Genomic DNA, 21030 nt, shown 5'->3' with positions numbered 1-21030 from the left:
AGAAGAAGTAAGTGGATTCTATTTAAAAAGTGATGGTGCGTTACCGAGCGACTTCAGAGTTCGATGTACGTGTATGATTAAAGTTTTAGATGATTCTGCTATATCAAATGGTGGAAAACAATCTGTAGATCAAAACGAAGTTTTGCTGTTTACTGTTGTTACTAAAGGTAAAACTTTGAGGGTTGCTAAAGACGTTGTGGAGTACTCTCGTGAACATGATTCTATTGATATAGTATTTGTCTTTAAAATGTATTTTAGCGATCCTGCAATAAATATTCCACTTAAAAGACATTGTTTATCCTCTGATTTTAAATACCTATTCGATTCGAAAGAAATGGCCGACGTAACTATCAGTTTTGGGGATGACTCTCTTCTCGCCCACAAATTAGTGCTCATTACTCGCTCTCCTGTTTTTAAAGCTATGTTCGACAACAATTGCTTGGAATCCAATACGAAAACCATCCAGATCACCGATGTTGATGCTTCTGTTTTTAATAATTTTTTAAAATATCTCTATTGCGATGAAATCGGTGACAAAAGTTATGATATGGTTCTTGATTTGTATGTGCTTGCAGATAAGTATGCGGTTGATGGTCTTAAGGAAAATTGTAGAGACATACTGGTGGCTGAATTAAATGAAGGTACTGTTTGTCAACTTCTTGAGATGTCCCATTGTTGTACGGATGAAACTTTGAAAGAAAAGGCGGTTGAATTTATTAAACAGCATTGTTCTGCAGTGTTTAAAAAACCAGAATGGTCAAAACTATGCAAAGATCATACCGAATTGTCATCATATGTTTTGGTAAGGGTTTCCCATTTTATAGATAGGTTAAATGAAAATAAAAAGTAAAGCCAAATTGAAAGTTTTTCAACAAAAAGTTTTTTCAAATAATATTTTTCGGGCTAACGCATTTATTTTTTTTAGTGTGCTCAAACATTCTTTTTGAAATGTGCTGTATTTTTCTTATATATTGATTAATCATCGATTTTTGTCTCATGTTGTTTAAAAAGTGAATTACTTAACTATCAAGGTTAATTTTAGAGTTTGATAATGTAATTTTAAAAATTTACTTATTTAACTAATGAAATTTATTTCATGTATGGTCGCAAATTTTGGAAGAATATTTGATTCAGTATAACAAATTTATGATATTTTTTTTAGACAATATTATTATTTTGTACTACTACTAATTTTTGCTAGAAATGGCAAAATATAGTACAACTTCTGCATTTTTTTCCATCATAAATAATTTAAAATACAATATTAACTTCAAAATGCATTTTCCTTAGTTTTTGAAAGTTAAAAAAGCATATAAGTAACAATCATCAATATTGGATTTCATTGTTCAAATAGCTGTTTCAGTAACTTTAGCAATTACCCATTATGTTCTTGATCATTACTGAAATATTTGTTTTTTCTTAACTCTTTAATTTTATTACAATTTATTTAGACGATTGTTCCCCCAATTATGAATCGAATATATTTCATATAATTTTGTATCATAAAAGAATCAATTTTCTTCAATTCAAAATTTTTATTAAACAAATTTGTTCTTAACTATTACTTTGTAAATGGTGTTATATACATAGTATAATGCTTAATATATTTTATTTATTGAATAGTTCAATGGCTAATATTATTACATTTATTTGTTAATTATTATAAATTTGTTTATTTGTTAATTATTATTATATATCAGTTTATTTGCTCATAATTATTTTAAAGTTATTAGTTCCTCCTAATTGATGAACTGGATTATATATGTGATATCCGTAGTAATGATGAAATAAGTATGTTTTTTCTGTTCTAAGACTGAATTAGGGAAGATTTCCGTATCGTGATCTGTGGCAGATATATTCCCCAAAGCTTGTATATATATGTATTTAGGGGGGGGGGGAGCCATCGAAATCTGTCAAAACATTATTAGTAAGGCGGAATAAAGAACACCAATATTAGTTGGTTTTTCTGTTGAAACTGGAATCTCCTTAAAGTCCGGTTTACTTCAGTTAATGATTCGTTAGATTTCGATTGCTTTTTGTTTTTCATTGATTGCATATTTTATAAACAATTAAGTTTTAAAAGTATATTTTTTATATATGTATATTGTTATGTTTTATAAATATATTGTATAAATGATTATGCATTTATAAACAATTATGTTTTATTAAAAAGGATACATGGTTTTCTTGGATGATTTGTTCTTCTACAAATAACGTTTCCTGTTTGTATTGTATTTGAAGCTTTATTTCCTAAAACTATAAATTGTTTGCATTTGTAACACTGAAGATTTGACAACAATTGAACTTGTTTATTTACTAATAAATTTTGTCAACTTCTTCTAGTTTGTAATGCTTATTTATAAAAAAATGAACTAATTTTGAAATGTTCGTTATTGTTAAACAAATACAATACTTATAGTTGTGTTTTCATTCAAAAAAATTATTATTATTATCTTGCTATTTTAATTTAACTTCTAAATGTGTTATTATAATTACATTTGATGTGAAATCATTTGGCACTATAATTGATTTTATGAAGCTAATTTAAAGCAGAGTTAATCTTTTGTCAGAAATAAAAACAATTTCTTCCAGGAAATAGGAAGAAAATTAAAAAAAAACCTAAAGAAATGGAAGAAGCTAAAAATGATCAAATATAATTTTTTAACTACATTGGTTAGAACTGCTCAACTGATATGTACATACATTGATAACATACAAAACAAATACCCATTCAATAATAGTAGTACACACTCAAGATCGTATATAACACTCGTAGTCGAAAGGTACGAAATTGTCACATAACAAATCAGGCCAACTGTCACTGGAAATGAAAAACCTCTGTGGCAAAATTTTTTCAAGCTATCTGCGACAGAACTTTCTGACACTAATATCTTTCTGCAAGATACTTTTAATGATAACAAACATATATGTTACTCAATTTAAATAACAAAAGTTTGTGTGCGTGTTTAAATAGTAAAAGTTTGGGTAAAAAAATGTTTACAAAAAAAAAAAACTAAATATTTTTATTTAATTGAAAGCGTAATAATTTTTTATTTTAATATTACAGGTGATATTCTTGCATTTTGGTGGGGATGGGATGCAGAAATTATTTAATTCTTCGCATTTTGTAAGTAATCATCACGGTAAAAACAAAAAATTAAAATCAGGATTGTAGTAATTGCCAAAAAAAAAAAAAGATAGACGACGAAATCGCGTGAATCGGACTCCTAAAATACGTGTTTCGTTTCGAGATTAGGTTGTTCTAATACGATACGAATTTTTTATACGATATCATTGATATCGTATAAAGAATTTCGGATTTAAGAACTATGGAGAAATCAATAGCAATAGCTGCCAAAAATTCAATATAATTATTGCCTTAAAAAGTAAATAATCAAATTTCGCGATTCGAATTTTTCAAATTGTTTGAAATATATCGGGATATTTAAAATCCACATGAAAATCAATATCAATAACTGTCGAAAATACAATCAAAGCATTATATCGATTTACGATACTATCGGTGTAAATGGAGCGTGCCAAAAAGGGGTTATCAAAATGCATGATTCAAATAATACGTTTAAAATTCTGTAGAAAAGAAAAGTTTTTTTTTTCACTTTTCAAAAGAAAAATCTTCTGCGACAATGTCGCTGCGATTCTGCCACGGGGTGAAAAACTGCCTTAATTTAAGTATGGAATCACGATGTAGGGCTTGTATATTTGTAAAAGGCGATCATACCCCCTGTTGAAAACAATTTTTTTCTGTTAATTTTGCAATCGCTGTTTCATACTTTCCTACGAATGTTACACATGATCATGTGTGTGTGTGTACAATTGTTGAGTGGTTATTATTTTTTTTTATTGTATCAATGTATGTACCAATCAAATATTTGAACGAAATGGGTCGATTAGATCTGATGAAAAAAATATATACATACGATTTAAATTTTATAATTCGGAAGATATTTTACCAATTTATGTTCTATTTCTCTTATTTGAAATTATGTAAAAATTTTGGTCTTTTGCATCTTGCAATGATATTAAATAAAGGAAAAATAAATAATTTTTAAACATGCATTTTTGGATAGAATTATCTTTGAATGTGTAAGTCTTATAAATGTGAGTAAAAGAAGAAAAAAAACTTCCCCGTGTATGACAAAATACGTAAAAAGTGAAGAAGAGGAGACTCGACCCACTCAAAAAATACGACGTAATTTAAGCAAAAATTACACTGGGTACTGGGAAATAAAATTTTTGATTTTCTAATTATCATGCCTATATGGGGTGTGAGGATTTCAGCTCTAAAATCAGTTTTGTTCGGGAAGCTACGGCTTTTTTTTAAAATCTCGAACTGATATTTTTAGATACCATTCCCTACGTAGCATAGAAGTGGGGGGGGCACTTGATATATACATGAGGGAATTTAAAGAATCCCTATTAGGAATGTATTGTTCAATCTCATAAAAACTTAGCGTGTACACAGAAGCCGATTGTAGATTTGAAATCAACGACGCGAAAATATCAAGATCAGTTCGAAAATCTCATACAACAGAAAAAATGTGTTTGATAATGGTAGTTAACATTTTAATTTTTTTTTTTTTAAATGTCTCTTAATTTTTAATGTCTAAAAGTACAATGGAAAAAAGTATTTTTTTTTTTTCGTTCATTTTGCAGATAATTAAAAAGAGAACGCAAAGCAACTGTAAAATATGTTAAAATTAGTAAAAAAAATAATATTATGTACATCAATTTCCTTGGACTTCAAAAACGACTATAATTATGATAAAGTTCAATATATTAGCAAACTGACTCTTTCTAGTGAAAATTTTGCAAGGAAAAACATTACTGATATCTCAATACTCCAAATACTGATTTTTAAGAAACGAATTTAGCCAAAATAAATAGAAAATATTGCAACACCATATCTAACATTTCTTATAGTGGAAAAAAAAAAAAAAAAATCCGCTACTATATAAACTAAAATATTGTTAGAAGTTCTAAACTTTTTTTTTATTTAGTGCTGCCATCTATATATTCTTGAACAAACTAAAAAAGGAAAATATTCACTGTTGTATGCTTAATATATTTATCTGGCATTTCATCGCTTCTATGAAAGAAAAGAAAAAAAAAAGCAGAATATCGTCCTTAAGAACTCAATTCATAATTCTACTAACATGAGTTATGTAAATTGCATTTATGTATTAATTCAATTTGAACTTCACAAAATAATTGTGATTTTAATGAAAATAAAAAGCTGAAAGAAAAAATGTGTTTTCCAAATTGAATATTTCTACTGTTTTAGTGATACTGTCTGCAAACTTTCATATAAATTAAAAAAGAACGCATTTAGTGAAAGAATATATCTTCATAGAGACAATTCATACTTTACATTATTATCACTGTAAAATACACAGACCTTATGAACCATTTTCCCTTCATATTGTGTTTAATAAGTGCTGTGTGAAATATTTTTATGTTTTGATTCAATTTTAAAATCATACAATTTAAAAAATTCAAAATAAGAAAACACTGAACGAAAAAATTTTCTTGAAATTTTAGACTTTACGCTTATAGTAGCTATCTATAGATTCTAAAATAAATTAATAATAGATGTATTCAATGAATGAATATATATATATATATTCACTCATATAGTATCTTTGAAACCCTATCCTAATTTTCAAAATATATTTATATGATATACAGGCTAATTTTCAATAAGAGAACATTTTACGTATTATATTATAATTAATTAGCGTGAAAAATGTAGTGTTATGCATTTTCTTCTTTTTTTTTTTACTATTTTTAAGTCTAGTGAAGGCTGTTGCTTGGCTGACCGCCTTTTTTATAAATAGAGGCATTTGATTGGTCGATTACATCATCGTTTTCATCGTTATCTCTTCATCGTTTTGTCAGGTTTACTAGAATGGCGTTTTTAGCATTTTTGTTTGGCGCAATTTTAATAACGCGCATGCTCAGTTTGATAATTTATTCAAACCAATCTAAGTACTTCGTAGACAAAGAATATACACGCTTGTATCCCCTCCTTTGCTCGTGTAACTCAAACAAAGACATAAAGATGGAAAGATCAATCACTGTACCAAACAGATGTCAGGGTGAACTTTGACACTGGACACATCACTGGTCTCTATTTTTTTTTATTTGATTTTCATAAATTGTTATGATAAATAATAACATTCTGTCACTGTGCCAGAAAAATCTGATCACATTTTTTTTAAAGATTTATAATTTGTAAATTTTAAATGAAAAAATTAATGTATTTTAAAAAATTGATTTTTATATTGTTCTGAAATTCAAATACTTGAAATAAATAAAAAAAAAAAAAACAATTTAAGTGCTTATTAAAAATATATAAAAAATATAAAATAACTAAAAAAATTAATAAAATGATTAAAATAAAATAGAACAGTTTTATAAGCAATCTAAGCTGCCCAAAGCATTTAATTTCATGATGAACAATAAATTGGAAAATGTTAATAATTGCTGAGATAGAGTCTCATAATTGCCTGTTAGCGTTCAGTTAGTTAGTTATTAAAACTTATTCATGATATTCATTTGTGCGTAATCTAAATTCTAATTATTTTCATTCAAAAAGTCTTTCAAAATATAATTTTATTCCTGTATTTAAATTACAAGTAACTTTGATATTTGGGTTGCCTACAAAAATTCAAAAAAGTACAAAAAAAATTTAGAGCATTTCACAGCATTTACTATTTATCAAAGATGACAAAAAAAATTATTGATTATTAAAAAATAATTTTATTGCGATAATCAACATTAAGCTGGAAACCTATTACTATTAAGCAATTTAAAAGACTTTTTCGTGGTTTTCCTTCGCATGTAGCACAAATTTGATTACTTTAACTTAATCTTCATTAAAATAAATTATTCTTATAACTTTCATGAATTTGATTGTATTCTGATACTTAAATTGTTAATTACTTTGATCTCTGAATTGGATTAAGCATAATAAGGGTGTTTCATTACATTCACAAAATAAAAAAGCTCACACTTTGATTTCTGGGTTGAGTTAATAAGAAGAGCTTTTCGTTCTGTTCAGAAAGATGGTACCCTATCTATTAAGGATAATAATAATGAAAAAATGTTTATTTATAATTTTACTCCTATACTTAAATTGCAAATTATTTTATTTTATATACCAATAGCAGCAATCTGAAAAACATTTTTGTCTGTTTTTCATAGCGTATAACGCGAAATTTGATAATTTTAATTTCAATTTAATCTTGATTATAATTAATTATTTTTACAACTTAATTGTTTATTAACTTAATTATTTATTAACTTAATTATTTTAACTTAATTAATTAAAATTAATTTATTAATTAATTAATTTATCAATTAATTAAAATAATTAATTAACTTAATTATTTTAACTTAACTATAATTTATTTATAACTTAATTATTTTTATAAACATAATTATTTTTATAACGTAAATATGGTTTTATTCCGATACTAAAATAGCGAGTTACTTTGATTTTCGGTTAAAAACTACAAAAATTTGAAGAACATCTCGTTATAGTCACAAAGAAGTCTCTCAAAGATGCTGAAAAATGATTCATTATAAAAAAAATTCATTGCGATTACTGAACTTCTAAATGGAATCAAGCCATCTGAAAGATAATTTCGTGGTTTCCCTTCACGTATAATGCAAAATATGATTGTTTTCTCAAATTTTTATTCAAACAAGGAAGAAAAATATTTATACCATTATTAACCACTCCAAAAACCAGAGTAAATGCTTTATTATAAAACTGATGCGTCCAGAATTTGGAATTATGATGAACTTGCCTGTATATTTTGATTCAATAAATTGATTTATTTTCTGCTTCCCTTCTTACCATTATTTATTTATTTTTTTTAAGTGAAAAATGATTCTTCTACATTACTGTTAGAAAATTTGACGGTTCATCAGGTTGTCTTTTGTCAACATCTGAAAATAAAATTCGAGCAAATAGTATTGTATTTGTAATGGCGAAAATATCCAAATGATAAAATAAACATGAACTTTTTTTACATTGTTAAAATTAAAAAACTTAAGTACTCGGGTTCCTATGATTTTATTATTTTACTAATAACTTATTCTAGTATGTTATATTGAAATATCTGATATATGTTATATTGAAATATCTGATATATGTATTTTGAAATATCTGATATATGTATATTGAAATATCTGGAGAGAAAAAAATTTCTAACCAAATGTTCTTTGAGTCAGGAAGAGACAAAAAATACCTGTTGATTTTTTTGAAATATACTTTCTATCACAAACGCCTTAAAACTTTGTTATCGATAAAAATAATTTCAGATGATTTTAATCCTTCATCTCTTATTAACCTCGTTATATCATGCTTTTGATCAAAGTTCAGTAGCGTGTCTGCGTTCTTTCTCTCCTAAATATTAATTTGATCCCTACACACGTTTTTTATTCCATTACTTATAAGGATTCGTAAAATATATATTAACGGCCCGGATTAGAGAACAACTGAATTATCTTCTTCAAAAATGGCAGTTATTTAATTTAAATTTGATACTTTTGTGTGTGATCATATCTCAGTGTCAACCATATCGGTGTCACGTATCAATGACATCCAATAAAAATCTAACTGTCAATGAACTTATTAACTGAGGTGAAGGGATTAATTGAATGCTTAATAAAATAAGAGCTTTCTTTGATGATATGTTTTTTAAATTAGTGGTGAAATCGTCTAATAATTATTTTTAAAAATCGTTGCAAGAAAGGTTTGCAAGGGTATTTTTTTTTCAGACTCATGCGAGTTAATTCAAATCAAATAAATATACTATATGTACTCTCTTTTTCTTTCTTCCGGATTCTAACGAATTAAAGAGTATTCATACTTATCAAGGTATTTTACAACAAAGTGCTAACATAGTACAAAGGTACATATAGTATTGATTTCTGTGCATAGATTTTTTTTTCCTTCTATATTTGCTTTCGGAAATTTAGCTGTATAATATTTTATACCCAGTTATGTAATTCTGTTGCGATCGTAATTTTTCTTAGAAAATTATTATTTAGATGATTAGTTGAATATTCATAAAGTACGTTAAGAAGAGGTTTGAAAAAAAAAGTAATCAATATCATGCGTAAATACTTTGGTTTTTTTTCCTTCTTTTTTTAATAATGTGTTACGTTTTCTTTTTTTAAATCATTCATTGCCACTTATTTAATTTAATTACATATAATTTCAAGATAAAAACATATCTCAGTTTTTACATAAGCATGTGAAAATCTAATATTTCATGCAGTCTTTCTGGTGGTTTGTGTTAGAGTGATAAATATTTGTTTCAAAACTATAATGTATGTTTCCGCAACTTTATCTCAGTACTATGACACTTAACAGTGAGTTCATTAACTAATATTATATTCAAATGATCTGTAAATGAAATGAATATACGTATATTGATTATCACTAAATGTCAAGTTTACTACTATGGATTGCAAATTCATTCAATTTCTTCTATTTTTTATGTAAGTCAATTTCATGAAATTTTGAGAAATTTTTTGTACTATTTAGAGATAAAAGAATTCTTTGCATGCATTCTGAGATGTATAAAGCAAGATTTTAGAAATGTTTAATTAATTTTTTTTAAGTACTTTGAAAACTCTGGTATTTGATAACTCCTTTAATATTTACGCGATTTCGTTATAAATTTGTTATATAGATAACTATTAATCTAACTAAGTAATAACTATTGTTATTTTAATTAAGTAAAGTTAATAAACTGTATACGATTGGAACAATCATTTGAGCAAAGCACAAAACGGGAATAAATTTAACTATTATAGGTTATATTCTCTAAAGAATAACTACCTCGTTTTTTTCCCACAAAAAATTTACTGAATTTAAAAAAAAAAATTTTTTTTTAAGAAAATAAGATCAATGCAGAAAAGATTATATAGACAATATATAATTGATTTTATTTTGAACTAATATTTATCTAACAGATAAATTTTATTTAGATATAAAAAAAAAGTTATAAGGATAGAATATCTCTTTCTAAAATTAGATATTCATGTAAATAAACTATTTCAGCTTAAAAATTGGCGTTTAACTTCTAAATTGAGTTAATATAAATGAACACATTAAGTTATATTTTTTAATCAAAGTAAAATAATATGTTTCTTAAAATTCAAGCAAATCTTTTTCGTGTATTATATGACCAAGTTTAATCATAATGCAAAACTGAAAATGTGTTTCTCTCATTATAAATATGTAAAGTCACACTTTATGGCCAAATTAAATACTAAATAAAGAAATTAAAATCATTTTTTCTTTTTTAATTGTGTTGTTATGTCTTTCTGTTTTGTGCATATTCCATATAAATAAGAAAAGATTGGTTGCAGATAAGACATTAATGTATAATTTATTCAAAATAATTCATAAAGTAATCAAGAAGGATAAAATAAAATTATCAAGATCTCTGGAGAAGTTTAATTTTTATTACAGCACTGATTGTTATACCATGTGTTCATTTATTAGTTCAATAATGGATCAGTAAAAACTTATTGCAACATTTCACATATTTCAATAGCAGTTTTGACAACTGTAGTACTGTTCTTTCCTCTACTATGTTAAATATAAGTTTAATCTGCGTAATTTAATCTACACAAATAATCAAATGAAGGCTATTAAATCAATTAACCAGTATGTTTTGGAAAGCTAATTATATTGCTTTAAATTCTGATTTTAATTATAAAATCAGAATGTGAGATATATAACTTGCAACATTTTAATATTTCAACAGATTTTTTCTGACAAAATTGTTATAAGTCGGAACAAATTAGATTTGACAATAAAATTCAGTATCATCCTCTTACATGTCATATTTTGCTGGTATTTCAGTATTTCTTTTTCTCTTTGAAAGATAGAACAAGTTTATGTTACATTGGAAGTAAGATAATTTTCAATTTTTTATAGGTTCGAAGTATATTAAAAACGAAAAATAGGTAATGGTTGTAAATAAGTTTTTGCTAATTTGGTTGGCTATAGTAATGGAGATAAACTATCCTGTTCAGTTCTTGCTAAATAGCCATCTAGGTCCTTAAGAAGTTAAACATGTGGCAGCAAAACTAAAAAGAAGTATTTTATTATGTGTATATTCACCACAACATTCAATATTTAATTTCAAAAACTTGTAAATTCGTGGTAACGAAATGTGTGATTTTTCAAATTCTAATTTTAACTTTATAATTACGACACTAATGCTACAGTTTTCTTAATTTATTAAGGACAATATAAGTCCTGTTAAAATATTAAGATACAGACTACTACAAGCATAAAAACTTAATTTTTCTAAATGAAATTTCAAATTTAAGAAAATAAATAAAAAGAGTTTCAAATCTTTGAAAAAATTAAAATTCGCCAAAAATTGACGTCTATGTCCTGAAGGTTCTAGTAAATTGCAGAGTAAATTTTACTTAGAGTTTTTCGTTGAGTTTTGCCGTTGTAGATTATTTAGAGATTTGCAAGTTTTTATTGGAGTTTTACTAATTTTAATTGAATTTAATTTTAGTAGAGAAAATAATGTTCCACTGCTCATACATTCTAAAAGAAAAAATAGTGGCACTATATAAAAATGGAAAATCCATCACAGAAATTAGTTGGGTATTGAATATGTCGTATTATACAGCTAGAACATGGCATTTGAGGCAAATAAATTGTATTTTTAAGTTGAAAATTCGTAATTTAAAGATATATATTTCGAAATAAATTCCTTATTACTTAAGTGTATTAAATTGTAATCAGCATCTGATTTTATTTTTAAATTTTTCATGTATTGTTGCAAAAAAAAATTAGTTTCTCAAAACTATTTGCATTATTAACTCTTTAAACGAACCCTCTATTTTTTTGTAAATTTATGTTAAACTACATTTCAGATTTTTTTGTAAAATAAAAGTTCATGGAGCCTATTATTTTTTATAGTTTGCCTAAAAGTAATTTGGTTTTTAAGACCTATGATGAGTTGTAAAATTTTACCTACAGTAAAGTATTGACCATTCAGTACTTATAAAAAACCGAATTAAAATTATGAATAATTTATAAACAAACGGATAAATATCCAAATATGCAAAAAAAAATTTTTTTTATTCAGAGAAAGTACGTTTCTGTGTCCGATTTCGAAACTTAATAGTTAGCACTAAATAATTTTCATATATGAGGTCACCCTCAGGAATCATTAAGATTGACACTTAGTATGTGAAAATCAGATCATTAGAACGAAAGTTATTGAGGGTGGTTATGAGGGAAAGTTATTATTATTATAATTATTTTTTTTTTTTGGTCCACTGTACAATGCTAACATGAATTCGCAGATATTCAATTGTTAATAGTTTTAGTAGTTCCTGTACTTAAGTGAAAAAAGAAATATTTCTTAAAAATGTGTTTTCTTTCTCACAAAAGAGAGAATAAAATTGCCTAAATATAGAAAATCGTTAAGTTGTAGCAAAATACGAGGATTTTCTTTTGAGAAACAGTAGAGTATGATGGGAGTAGTGAGGTAAGAGATTTTTCTATATTCCTCTCACACATCGAATATGCTATCAATTTAAGAGTAATTGTCTCTAATACTGGAAGTAGATTAATATCGTACTTGAGAGCTATGAAGACTTCGTAGTTCATTTTGTTATTTATTTTGTTTCATGAAATTTCTTCAATATTTTTTTAGATAAATAATAATTTTTCTCCCTATTAATTTCAACAAAATTTTAAAATCACAAAAATTTCGGGACATCTATGGAAATGTTTAATAATTAAGAATACTTTCTTTATCTTATTTTTTTAAAGGAAATTAAGGATTACTTTGAGCCCTGATTATGTACTACTATAAAGCAGTTACATGTTTTGGTGCATGAAATGTTCTGTTATAATTTAATTTTCATAGTGTATTTCAATTATGATTACTTTTATAAAACTTAATTTAATTAGTTATGAAGTTAAGCTTTTAAGTATATTTAGAAAAATTCAATTTATGTTTAAAAGTAGTATTCCTCTTCATTTTATAAATTTTTTTTTAGTAAACACAAAGAGAAAAAAAAAAGGAAGAGAGAGAGACTAAGTCAGTAGAAAAATCATTTATTTATTATAAAATGAAAACAATTTAGACATACATTTGGATCAAAAATACCACAGCTACCTACATTATAAGAAAAATCCAGTACATTTTACAAATTAAATAAATAAAATTTTTAGTCTATGAACAAAATGTAAAATTCTTCTTTTACAGGAGCTCTTTAAAAGCAGTTAAGATAAATAAAATACCAAAAGTAATACTTTTCGATGTGAGTGACAGTCATACATTTCATTCATAATTCTAAATATTTATTAGGCGCCTATTTAACTTTTGAAAGTTTTAGATTACAAGATATAAATATGATAGGCATGCTACAAAAATTTGAAAACAAAATGACAAAAATTTGACAACAGTTTAGAACAATCTTGTTTGAAATTACAAAAGTGCTGGTATTTCTTTTTAATGTTAAGACACTTTATGTAATAAAATGAAACAAAACATTCTAAAATACTATTTATATTGCAATACCAGAGCCATTATAGGGGTAGAGGAAAACAGAGCCATATGACTAGATCTCAATGATTTTACACTGAGATCAGGGTAAACCCGAAAAAAAAATTGTTTTTTTTTTCATTGCTTTTTATAACAAATCAACTCTAGTTATTAAGTTTATAATAGAATAATATTTATATTTCCATCACTTCTATATTCTGCGCTTTAAAATTTTTTAATTAACTTTTTTAAAAACATTTATTATTAGAAGAGAGAGATAATGTACTAAGGTGTTGAGTTAATCAATCACAATATAAAAAAAAGGATGATATAAAAAAATGCTACTATATACTTTATTAACTCAAATTTACCCAAGTACTATTAACTATATCATTAAAACAAATTAAAATGTTCAAAACATTATTTTAATCAACATTACTTTCAAGTAGTCAAAATGTATACTAGTCCAATCAGCTTTCTTCATAACATTCATTTGGGTCACCTAGAAATATCTATTTCTGTACTGAGGGACCAAAACTGGATTTTCAACAAGACTGACCTGGCAGTCGTAACAATACTCAGGTCAGAACTGTGAAAAATTCAGTCAATGCAGGAGCCTTATTTCCACATGTAACTGATGATGATGACAACCTAGAACAAAACTAAAAGCATTGCAACTGAATATACATAACACGAAGCACAATTTGTGTTACAATACAACTTGTGCTTTTCAATATTATTCTAAATTTTAAAAATATCACTTATAGTAGTAATGTTATCATAGCAGCATCAAACAAATAATAAAATATGTAAACAGAGAACTTTAACACATGTAAACTAAGTTTTAAAACCAACAATATAATAAAATGGGAATCAATATTTTTATTTGAATACCATTTAAGCATATTCATGCAAAAAAAGTTGATAATTTTATTGGGTATTTTAAAATCACGGTGCAAAATATTATTAATTTAACCTTTTCCTCATACGAAATTTAAAAGTGGTTTCCTTCCAACCTTGTATTATTAAAGTTATAACTCATTTGTCACTCCTTTTTCCTTTCAAATAACATTCAAGAAAATTCAATACACAGAAGTAATTTAACAAATTACACATAACTCCCACTTCAGACATACAGGCACACTGAGGTTGTTGAAGGAGCTTTAAAATAATGCGTTTTATGAGTTGATAAGAAAGTCAACCTATAACAAAACAACACATCATTACATTACAATTGTTACATATTTGTGCTTCCTATCAACCATCAAAATTTTATTCTATTCCTTTTGTATTATTCCAAACTATAATATCAATTTTCAAAATGTCACTTATAGTAATGTTTAATAAGCAGAATCTCACAAATAATAAGAAATGTAAACTATATATAATATATTAACTCTAATTTACCCTAGTACTATTAACTACATCATTAAAACAAATTAAAATGTATACTAATCCAATCAGTTTTCTTCATAACATTCATTTGGTTCACCTAGATTTCTATTTCTGTAGGTACTGAAGGATCAAAACTGGATTTTCAACAAGACTGACCTGGTAGACGTGACAATACTCAGGTCAGAACTGTGAGAAATTCAGTAAATGCAGGAGCCTTATTTCCATATGTAACTGATGATGATAACAACCTAGAACTAAACTAGAAGCATTGCAACTGAATATACAAATCACGAAACACAATTTGTGTTACAATACAACTTGTGCTTTTCAATATTATTCTAAATTTTAAAAAAATCATTTATAGTAGTAATGTAATCATAGAAGCATCAAACAAATAATAAAATATGTAAACAGAGAACTTTAACACATGTAAACTAATTTTTAAAACCAACAATGAAAAAAATGTGAATCAATATTTTTATTTTAATACCACTAAAGCATATTCATACAAGAAAAGTTGATAATTTTAATGCGTACCTTAAAATCACGGTGCAAAATATTATTAATTTAACCTTTTACTCATAAGAAACAAAAAAGGGGTTTCCATCCAACTTTGTTTTATTACAGTTATAACTTATTTGTCATTCATATTTCCTTTCAAATAATATTCAATACACACACACACACAAAAATAATCTTTATAATTAACAACAAAAATTCTTGCTTTAAATAAAAACACAGATCCGACAATAATGCTAAGAAAAGTGATGAAAATGATACCTGCAATTTTACTGATTTCAAGTAGTGAGGTAGCTGCAATATGCAATGCTAGCCAGTAAAAATGTCGACACCAAGAGCTATTTTATATTAATTCAGCAAGCGCTGCAATACTAATGTCCAGTATCTAGAAATCACTTTGCATGAATAAAAATATTGTAGTAAAAAATATGTATTTCCTAGCGTATTCGTTACATCTTTCCAGCACAAACATTTTCGCCATTTTCAATCACGTTCAAAAAGCGGGCATCCAAGCAGTTGGCGATAGATTTCGTTTGGCAATCACCCATTTCACCAGATCGCCAAAGTTTAGGGTTATAAGAGGGCGGTCAGCCAAGACAGTGCGTCTAGTGAAAGTTTGCTGAGACATTTATTCTATCCCATGTTATATATGAGTCGCTTAAAATTCTTGGTTTATTAATTTAATTAGAAAAGTGTATAAAGTCTTTTTTCGAGGTGTAAACTCTGCAAAAAAACAAGATATGTGCAGGATGTGTAAATAAAAACGTAAGTATTTATTGAAATAATGACAGCATCTTAAAAATTTTAGGACTTATACCTTTTGGCAGCTGAAAAAGACAAGAAATTTATGTAAAAAAATATTGATGAAAGGTGGACTTATTCACAATGGCTTCTGAAATTACAACTCCAATTCAAAATATTAGAATAATGATAAATAAAGCACATAGTGGTTTGAGATATAAATTTATTTTGGTAAATATGAATGCCTGAGAATTTTGAAGTGTGTTATCACATTCTACATGTTTTGTAGATGAACATAACATAAATATATTATTATGATATTGCAAAAGTTTTTACAATGAATTTTTTCTAAAAATTCAAAAAATTAGAATAATTTTCACAGTGGTTCAAAAAATTTGAATAACATGAACAAAAATAGCATAATTCATTTAAATGAAATCTGCATGAATAGTTAATACTTAGTGGCATCTCCCTTAGCTTTAATAACGTCACGCAAACGATTTTGCATACGATGCACTACTTTTTTGCAGTCATCTTTGCTGATAGTTGCCCAAACAGATTTAACGCTTTCTATGAGTTCATTTTTGTTTTTTGGAGCTAAATCCTGAAGGCGTTTCTTCATTAAACCCCATATATTCTCAATGGGGTTCAAATCGGGTGAATTGGCCGGCCAAGGAAGTAATTTGACTTTATTGTTAGTAAGCCAAGTAGTGGTGGCGTTTGATGTGTGGCAAGATGCAGAGTCTTGTTGGAAGATAAAGTCATCCTCAAATAGATCTTCCGATGACGGAATCATAAAATGTTCAAGTACCTCCTTGTATACTTCAGAATTTACCCTTCCTTTCAAAATGCACAGCTTTCCTAAGCCCTCAGCACCCATACACCCCCAAATCAGTACAGAAGTGCTAAACTTCACTGAGCGTTTCAAGCAATCTGTGGTAAAAGCTTCTTGCTTGCAACGCCAAACACGGACACCCTGATGACCGTGGGAAACGCAAAACATCGATTCATCGCTAAAAAGTACGTTATTCCAGCCTCACCACCAGTACCACCTCACTCTGGCTCGTTTTTGCTTGCGTGTAAGTAGCGGCTTTTTCGTGGGCACACGTGATTGAAAATCAAGTTCATGGAGACGTCGTAGTGTGGTAGATGTTGATGCATCCACTCCTTGTTCTCTCCACTTTCTACTTATGAATCTCAAGCTCTTGAAGCGATTTTTAGTGACGACACGTTTCAGCATTCTGTCTTGTCTCAGTGTGGTAATTCGTTTACGACCACTATTTGAGCTATTATTTTTAAAACTTTGATATGTAGAATAATCCTTTAAAATTTTACTTTTTTGGCAATCATTTGTTACTAATTCCCTCATTGCGTAGAGTCACAATCGCTGTCTTGGTAGTGTCCGGTATGTCTTTCGTTCGACCCATTTTAACTCCCAACTAACTAAATCTGATTTTCAAACGAGCCTTTATACGCGTACTAGCTCTACAGTGGCGCAACTTATGCAAATTTTATGATTAACGTTGACCAATCACACAATTCTACAGATATTCTAATATTTTGAATCGCCTCTGGAAATATTTTAATATTTTGAAAGATTTCAAAATTTTTTATAAAATCTCTAATACTTCTTTAGGCGCGTGTGAACAATAATATCATACGTCAACTAATTGTGGACGGTTAATAATTTTTCCGTTCGCCACCGTTGTTTATTTTTAAAGATATCACGCATTTTATAAGGTAATACAATGTCTTTTTTGGTTATTCTAATATTTTGAATTGGAGTTGTAGTCTATTATCTGTTCCTGCTAAATTTGTAGTCAGTAAGGCGCCTGTAACTGAAATTCAAACGAGGTATGCTCTATCTCGTTGACACTATTGACGCAAATAATCCTGCTTGGAAAATTAAAAATGCAATAACTGTAGAAAATAATTGGAAAAGATACAGATACATATTTACGATAATTTTTGTTTCCTGGCAGAAATGGTTTTAAGAAAATTGATGTGCCAACAATTCGCTCTGGTTTACTAATCTAAACCAGTTTAAAGAAGGGGTAAATTTTTCACCCAAACCATTAGATACTTTCAATAAATTGTTTTTTTCTGTTGATTTAAAGTAAATAAATGTTTTAGTGCAATATGTATGGTTTTTCAATTGAAATATTCACAAAGAGTAACACACTTAGCGTACTGTTAACGCACGTAACGCACCAATTTCACCACAAATTAAAAAATTTTTCACTGTTAGAATACATTTTTTAAAAAAAATCACTCTAAACATACCTTTGATATTGCATCTATCTATAAAAGATAGATATAATATTGTATCTATATATCGCATTTATACTTCACAGATTTAAATGAATATTTTCACAGTTTTAAATATCTCACATTATAAAAGGTAACACTCATAGCGAAATTTCAGATTTTTTTATTTTTTTTTTCAATACATCAAATTAGTATGAACTTTCAATTTTCTTTTTTCAAACTTAAAACACATGTAGATTTAACATATAATTAAGAAAACCATGAAAAAATATCGAACAAGTTTATTATAAAGGGTGCTGGAGTCGAAATGTGTCGTTTCAGAATAACATAATGAACAAAAGAACAGCCTTCATACGGCATCTGGGGGATTAATTTCTCTTCAAATCTGGCACGGCAATAAATAAATTTAAGCATTTGATGTCGTCAAAAAGGAGTTACGCAGTATTAAGCAATAAAAAGTTATAAATGTTTAATTTTATTTCGTAAAATTAAATAAAATTATTTGATTTCATAAATATTATATGTATTAAAATTTTTTATTTTATTAATATGCTCTTCCCTTAGACTTGAGAATTTAGAACTATAGAAAATGTGTCACAAATAGAATCGCAAATAAAAATTACTGGAAATTCTAAGTCATTACTATGAGATGAGAAATCTTCATAATTATTGTTCAAATTAAATGTTTTTCCCCTTCTTTTTTAAAATAAATAACTGGTACATAAATTCTTTTTCAAAATAAAAATTTTTAAAAAAAACTTATCTTTGTAATTTACTATATTATAAAATACATCTAATTAGCAAAAATTGCAATATAATGTTTCTTTAAAAATTAATAGGCATCCTTCTTTCTTTTCTATTCTACAAACTTTTTTTTCTCAAGTGGCAGATATATCACATCTTAACGGAAACCGTTATATCAGGCAATTTTGAGGAATTTTTTAGACAGGTGGCTCAAACGACTTTTTTAAAACCTTTTTATAGTAAATAATAGAGCTTCCGGTGAATCAAAGCAGGATTGCTTTCTGAAGTTGGCAACAATACAAAAGAGTATCTCGGAAAATGCATAACCGTAGGAACAGACAATACAACGGGAAATACCAGAGAAACATTCCAATATGAACGAGGAATTATTCTCACTGGGGTAAAATATTTTCCCAGATTATGCTCTGGTTTAAAATTTTCTGACGCAACTCAGATATTTGAAAAAACTTCAAATCTCCGACAAAATCATTAGCTGTGTAAATGTGTATTCCAAAACACTTTTTAAAAAATTCTTTTTATCTGGCTTATTGATTAAAAGAAAATTTCATATTACAATTATATTACAACGAGTTTTTATACTATAAATTATTAAAAAAAAGCGTTAAAATTTCCAAAAAAAATTTACTGCTGAGGAAATTAACCTTCAAATTGTCACTTTTATGCAAATATCAGATTAAAAGAAAAATACAGTGCATACTTATTTAATAAAGAATTTATTTGCGTTACAAATTGGTTAAGAAAAAATTTTAAAAAGTTTTTATAGATCTCAAAACGAATAAAAGCATAACACATTAATAACTTAATTATAATCAATTAAATAAAAATTTATTATTGTACTTATATAATTACACATTAATAAAACACTACAGGAAATAACTTGAATTTGTATTTTGGTTATAACTTAGTGACATAGTGAATATTAAATATAAAAAATTCTACTTAATAGTAAAAAGTATTACATTCAGAGCAATATCCGTATATTTATACTTAATTTCGAGTAGGGGGGAAATGTGTGAAAAATAGTTTTTGAGACGTATAATTAAATGGAATGACTATAAATAAATAGACATATAATATTGATAATCAAAAGAGAAATCGAAGATATATCAGGCAAATTACAGGAAGATATATCAGGCAATTATCAGGAATTTACTTATAACTTAAGAATCCCAAATAATATTTATGTAAGCTTTAACTTACCGAATGTGTTTTGTTGTATACAAAATGTTATATTCAAGATGTCCTTTTATGTATATTTTTATAAACCTTGTCAAAAATGAAAATAAAAATATGCACATTAAAATTTGCAAATAAATATTAAAGCGCAAACAACGATTTAGGAATTCGGAATTAAGAGCATCAAAATTAGTTTGATTGTCCGAAGAAACAGCAATCAAGAGAAGATAATTTTTTTTCTGGCATCTTCAATTATGATTCATAAGATTTCGATTGTGTTTTTTTCGCTTTTTCCTTGTCCAAATATTAATTTGCGAGTGTATCATTTTTAACAAGGGTTCTAAAAGTGCCTGTAAAAAACTTTTATAAAGAAACGCCCTGCATACGATATTAGTTTAATGCTTAACACTGTCAAGATAATACATAGCAACCCTTTATTAATAATCCATAGCAGTATCAAGAGTAATAACAGTGCTGCAATGTGTGAACAGCTTGCAAAATGAGTTGAAAGTAAGTAACAACTTTTATGAAAGGAATTTAATAAACAAAATACACACCCACAATCCAACACATAGATAATTGGAAGGACAAAAAAAGA

At 26.8% G+C, this 21030-nt stretch overlaps 1 long non-coding RNA gene across 1 annotated transcript; it reads right to left on the bottom strand.

Moving 5' to 3' along the window:
* Positions 1–14167: 14167 nt before the first annotated feature.
* On the bottom strand, positions 14168–16080 carry LOC147804040 (uncharacterized). Its single transcript, XR_015429210.1, has 2 exons — positions 15744–16080; positions 14168–14230 (listed from the first exon to the last, which is right to left on the bottom strand). It is a non-coding gene; the product is annotated as an uncharacterized LOC147804040 (long non-coding RNA).
* Between the last annotated feature and the right edge of the window lie 4950 nt (positions 16081–21030).

Source organism: Parasteatoda tepidariorum, chromosome 9 (assembly GCF_982258835.1).
Source record: "Parasteatoda tepidariorum strain Cologne lab strain chromosome 9, Ptep-v5.0, whole genome shotgun sequence".
Classification (NCBI taxonomy): Eukaryota; Metazoa; Arthropoda; class Arachnida; order Araneae; family Theridiidae; genus Parasteatoda; species Parasteatoda tepidariorum.
The sequence above is the reverse complement of the archived record's forward strand: the minus strand, read 5'-3'. Positions and strand labels throughout refer to the sequence as shown.